The sequence below is a fragment of the Dama dama genome, chromosome 13 (genome assembly GCF_033118175.1).
Source record: "Dama dama isolate Ldn47 chromosome 13, ASM3311817v1, whole genome shotgun sequence".
NCBI classification, from domain to species: Eukaryota; Metazoa; Chordata; class Mammalia; order Artiodactyla; family Cervidae; genus Dama; species Dama dama.
Genome location: NC_083693.1, coordinates 39,600,356 through 39,606,546, shown reverse-complemented (window position 1 = coordinate 39,606,546; position 6,191 = coordinate 39,600,356). Strand labels below are relative to the sequence as shown.

The 6,191-nt window shown below is 36.3% G+C and overlaps 1 protein-coding gene and 1 pseudogene across 4 annotated transcripts in view; both read left to right on the top strand.

The window, feature by feature from the left end:
* Positions 1–6,191, top strand: part of NRG4 (neuregulin 4) — a 109,692-nt gene that overhangs the window by 29,830 nt on the left and 73,671 nt on the right. The gene's annotated exons all lie outside the window — the stretch shown is intronic.
* On the top strand, positions 3,693–3,963 carry LOC133068008 (HIG1 domain family member 1A, mitochondrial-like; annotated as a pseudogene).

The window sequence follows — 6,191 nt, the reverse complement described above, 5'->3', positions numbered from 1 at the left end:
CTGTATCTCTAAGTTGATTGTTATCCTGCATGTAAGATTTGCATTCTCAGGTAATTCCTTCTTTATGTCCCAGTAGCATTTTAAATTTAACATGTCCAAGTAGAAATCATTATCTTGCCCATGAACTCTGTTTCAGTATTCCTTTTTTATTTTAACAGCTTTATTGAAACATAATTTATATACCATAAAATTCACCTATTTTTTAGCCTGATCAATGATGCTTATCAAATTTGCAACTGCCTCAACAATCCAATTGTAGAATATTTCCATCATTCTAAAAAGATCCTTTATGTTTATTTGTATCATTTCCTTTTCCCAGCCCCAGTCCCAAGTAATTATTAATCTATTCCTATCTCTTTTGATTTGCCTTTTCTAAAGATTTCACATAAATGGAATCATACAATATGTGGTTTTTGTGACTGGCTTCTTTCACTTAGTGTGTTTTTGAAATTCATGTACCAATACTCCATTCCTTTTTACTGCTGAATAGTATTTCATTGTGTGGCTGTACCATATTTTGTTTATCTGTTTATCAGTTGATGGACATTTGAGTTGTTTTCTAGTTTGGGGCATTATGAATAATGTTCTAAATGTTATGGTCTTGTCTTTGTGTGAATCCATATTTCCATATCTCTTGGATTCATTTGTGACAAATTTGGGCTTCCTAGGTGGCACTAGTGCTAAAGAACCTGCCTGCCAATGCAGGAGATGTAAGAGACCCAGGTTCAATCTCTTGAGTCGGGAAGATTCCCTGGAGGAGGGCATGGCAACCCACTCCATTATTCTTGCTTGGAGAATCCCATGGACAGAGGAGCCTGGTGGGCTACAGGCCATGGGGTCGTACAAAATTGGACACAACTGAAGCAACTTAGTATGCACGCATGGAAAATTTATATTTTAACTTTTTAAGAAGCTATACAATTATTTTCTAAAATGACTGTACCATTTTATAGTCCCACTAGCAATGTATGAGAGGTCTAGTTACTCTTTGTTATTGTTTGCCATTTTTATTATAGACATTCTAGTAAGGTGTGAAATGGTGCCTCATTGTAGATTTTTAAAAATATTTTTGTTTATTTATTTTTGGCTGTTGTGGCATGTGGGATCTTTTGTTGCAGCAGAGGGGCTTCTCTCTAGTTGGGACGTGTGCTGGCTCTGGAGTGCATGGGCTCTGTAGTTGCCACACACAGACTTAGTTGCTTCCTGACCTGTGGGATCTTAGTTCCCTAACTGGTGATCGAACCTTTGTCCACTGTATTAGAATACAGATTCTTATCAACTGGACCACCAGGGAGGTCCCATCTCTTTGTGGTTTTCATATACGTTTCCCTAATGGGTACTTGCCTGGAGGATGGCATGACAACCCACTCCAGTATTCTTGCCTGGAGAATCCCCATGGACAGAGGAGCCTGGCAGGCTGCAGTCCATGGGGTTGCAAAGAGTGAGACATGACTGAGCATATCACAATGTGTACTTGAAGGTTAGCCTTGATTTTTCTTTTTGTACCCTATTCTCCCATTCTGTGAGTGTACCTATTTAGTACATCTTTAATTCTCTCCTTTATGCTCATTCCCATTACTTTATTTCTTCACTATTTTTGATTATTAAAATGGCCTCCAAATGGTTTTCTCTGATAGCAGTTCCTCTGTAGATTGCAGTCTATTTTCTACACCATTATCAAAATGAATTTTCTAAAATGTATGTGTGGTCATGCCACTTCTTTGCTAATAAAAACCTTTCCAAGAAGCCCCATTGCCCTTTAGATAAAGTCCACTGTCTGAACCCTCCTTATTTTACAAGGCTTGTTCTTGCCATTCCTTCCCTCACCATCCTCTCCTCTTATAAAAATCACATACACACCCTGAACACATCATGACCTGTAATCTATCTGCTGTTATCTGAATACATTAGGATTTTCTTTCTTCTGTGCCTTTGAACATGCTGTTACCTCTATCGGAAAACAGCAAACTCTTACTCATTCTTCAGGGCTCAGCACAAATAAAACTCCCTCTCAGAATCTTTCTCTGATTCTCCTTACTAGTTAAGCTTTGTTTCTGAGTGTGTTAATATATGACATAAATAGGTGTCTGTGAAAATATATTAGGTTGAATTGCATTGTCAGCCTAAAACATTTTTGTAATTGCTTGCTATTGTTTATGTTTCTATCATTTGTTAATGATAGCAGGTCACTTACCACATATTTACTGATAGATGCATGAACGCATTGTTTGTAAAGATCATGGCTTTTATTTAGAGTGAAAGTTAACTTGAAAATGTTAAGCCTTCTTCTTTAGAATCATGTAGCCTCAAAGGTTAAATTTATTTGTATTGTGTGAAAAATTATTAATACCAAAACTGCTGATAGGTCTCTTAATAAGTAGCATCTTGAACATCCTGAATGTACTCATAGATTATTATCTCTCACATACAACTTAGTAGTCATTTTCATGTTAGTGGACAGCAATATATTTCCATGCTTCAAATCAAATTTACTAAGTTTTTCAAAAAAAAGTCATTTTAAAATTCAAACATTGTAAGCTAACAAAATTTTATGTATGTGTATATATATGTTTGCATGTGTGTGTGTATAAGATTGTAATATGTAAAAGTTACCTTTGAATGTGGGAGATAGTATTTAGTAATGTAAAGAGTTTTTCTCATAATATGGATTATGAGTTTATTTAAATATTTTCTTGAAAGAGCAAATGTACTAGTTTCTACATTTTACATCAAACAAGTAGTCATGTCTGAGTTGTTTTAGAAAAGAAAACCACCTGAATGGTTGGCACACTTTAGATAGTTACTTGCTAAAGAACTCTGTACTTCAATTTTAAACAAAATTATGCTTTACTTTATTAAGTTATTTATTATTTTAAACCTTATAACTTCCCTTAATGCATATATTACAGCTTTGTTATAGTTTGCAGATAGTTATATTGCCATCAGTATTAGTCATGTTCAGTGCTTATTCACTTCAAACTGAACATGTATGTATGCTGTATTGTAACTGTTACCTTCTTTTAATTTTCTCAGTACTTCAAAGCATTATTTATGTAAATGTTATATATTTTGTAAGGAAATTCCTTTTTTAAAAAACCCTATGGAAATGGAATATTACTCAGCTATTAAAAAGAGCACATTTGAGTCAGTTCTAATAAGATGGATGAAACTGGAGCCTATTATACAGAGTGAAGTAAGTCAGAAAGAAAAACACCAGTACAGTATATTAATGCATATATTTGGAATTTAGAAAGATGGTAACGCCGACCCTATGTATGTGACAACAAAGAGACACAGATAAAAAGAACAGACTTTTGGACTCTGTGGGAGAAGGTGAGGGTGGGATGATTTGAGAGAATAGCATTGAAACATGAATATTGCCATACTTGAGATGGATGACCAGTCCAAGTTCGATGCATGAAACAGGGCACTCAAAACCAGTACACTGGGACAACCCAGAGGGATGGGATGGGGAGGGAGGTGGGAGTGGGCTTTGGGACCGGGGGACATGTACACCTGTGGCTGATTCATGTCAATGTATGGCAAAAACCACCACAATATTGTAAAAGTAATTAGCCTCCAATTAAATTAATTATTTTAAAAAAATCCATGGAGGGCGGGTGCAGGAGTGGGGTCAGAAGCCAGTAGGAACCTGAAACGTCTTGCAGTTGTCTGAAAATTCTTCAATCACTATGTCAAGTGACACAGATGTTTCTCTTTCTTCATATGGTGAAGGTCAGGGATCTAAACTTATCTGAAAAGCTAGAGGCACCATTTGTCCCCACTGGAATGGCGGGTTTTGCAGCAAATGTTGCATATGGATTATATAGATTGAAGAGCAGGGGAAGTACTAAAATGTCTGTTCACCTGCTCCACATGCATGTGGCAGCCCAAGGCTTTGTTGTGACTCTTGGTATGGGCTGTTACCTATATGAAGAATTCTGGGCAAAACCTAAATCTTAGAAGGGAGATGCCATCTTGGTCTTGTTGATGGTGCTTGCTTTAGTTAGACATCTCATATTGATGCTATATGTTTATGCTAAAAATAAATTGTTTGGGTCAGACCAAAAAAAAATCCGTGGAATACTTGTCCACTAACTCCGTGTTAAAATTCCTTTTCTTCACAAAGTTATACACCACGATGGAATTATTCAGCCATACAAAGATAAGTTAGGAGCCAAATGAATATGGTTTACTTAATCACTTGAAAATATTGGAAAGTGATTTGAGAAGGCAGCTTAGAACAACTTCTTTTCTAAATAAAATTCTGCTCCATTTGTAACTCTGAACATGTGGACTGAAAGGGCTGGTTCCCTTGGCTGGTACCTGACCTCTGTGCACACCTTGGTCTTTCTCAGCTGCACCCACACTGGGCACCGCAGCTATATAAATCAGATTTTTGACGGATTATAAAGGGCAAGGCACAGCTGCTGCAGACTGCATTATTCAAAAACTTTTGAAATGCTGCCTATCCAACAAAATTTATTGTCTGTATGAATGTAAATTGTTATTGAGGTAAGCCTGTTTCTTTAGAAAAAGAGACTCATACAATGAACCAGTGATTATTTCAAATTAAATAGGCTTAATTTCTATCTTTCTCTCTCTCACTGCTTGTCTGTTTATGAGTGACTCGCTTTGAGAGAAGATCTTGCTTATTACACCTATGTTAATTTGAAGTTGTTGACTGAGATTTCTGTTACAAAAGTCTTTTTCCTTAAGTCAGGAGTAAGTCTCTTTTATAAAATGAAAATGAGAGCATATAATCATAATGTAAGTATAAATCTATCATCTTTTCAAATGTCTTTTGGAATTCCTTTGTTTCTGTTATAGCAGATAACTTAATACATAGCTCCTTTGTTTTGCCAGACACTAGACATTTTTCAAAAGAAAGGTACATGTAGATTGGTAAATGTAATATGTAATCTACAGTAAATTTAAAAGTACTTTTATAAAAAATTTTTAAAGTTCTGTAGAAATGCAAACCTTTTGGTGATTTTTAATAAACTTAAAAATTGAAACTTGTTCTTTTGAAAAGTCAAATTAGAAATAGAACTGCCATATGACCCAGCAATCCCACTTCTGGGCATACACACTGAGGAAACCAGATCTGAAAGAGACACGTGCACCCCAATGTTCATCGCAGCACTGTTTATAATAGCCAGGACATGGAAGCAACCTAGATGCCCATCAGCAGATGAATGGATAAGGAAGCTGTGGTACATATACACCATGGAATATTACTCAGCCATTAAAAAGAATTCATTTGAACCAGTCCTAATGAGATGGATGAAGCTGGAGCCCCTTATACAGAGTGAAGTAAGCCAGAAAGATAAAGAACATTACAGCATACTAACACATATATATGGAATTTAGAAAGATGGTAATGATAACCCTATATGTAAAACAGAAAAAGAGACACAGAAATACAGAACAGACTTTTGAACTCTCTGGGAGAAGGCGAGGGTGGGATGTTTCGAGAGGAATCGGGTGGAGAGGGAGGTGGGAGCGGGGATTGGGATGGGGAAGACGTGTAAATAAAAAGAAAAAAAAAAAGCTAACAGCAAAAAAAAAAAGCTGACAGCACATAAAAAAACTGCCAGTGAAAACTCTTTTCTCATTTAAAAAGTCTGTATTTTGACTCTGAATACATTCTTATTATTTCAGTAAAAAAAAAAAGAAATAGGCTTTATGAGAAAGTTAAAATGTCAATTTCAAGTCATTCATTTTTGCTTATAGACTAGTATTTTTCATATAGAATCTCATATGGTATACTACTAAATTAACAAGGTTTATTGGGCTTCCCTGATAGCTCAGTAGGTAAAAAAATCCACCTGCAATGCAAGAGACCCCTGTTCGATTCTTGGGTTGGGAAGATCTGCTGGAGAAGGGATAGGCTACCCACTCCAGTATTCTTGGGCTTCCCTTGTGGTTCAACCGATAAAGATACTGTCTGCAATGCGGGAGACCTGGGTTTGATCCCAGGGTTGGGAAGATCCCCTGGTGGAGGACACGGCCCACTCCAGTAATCTCACCTGGAGAATTGCATGGACTGTATAGTCCATGGGGTCACAAAGAATCGGACATGACTGAGCGACTTTCACTTTCATTAAAAGTAAAACATTAGACTTTTCTTCAGAGAGAGATTTAAGATTGCATTATATTACTTAGGCAGTGATTTGTATCTAGTGCAT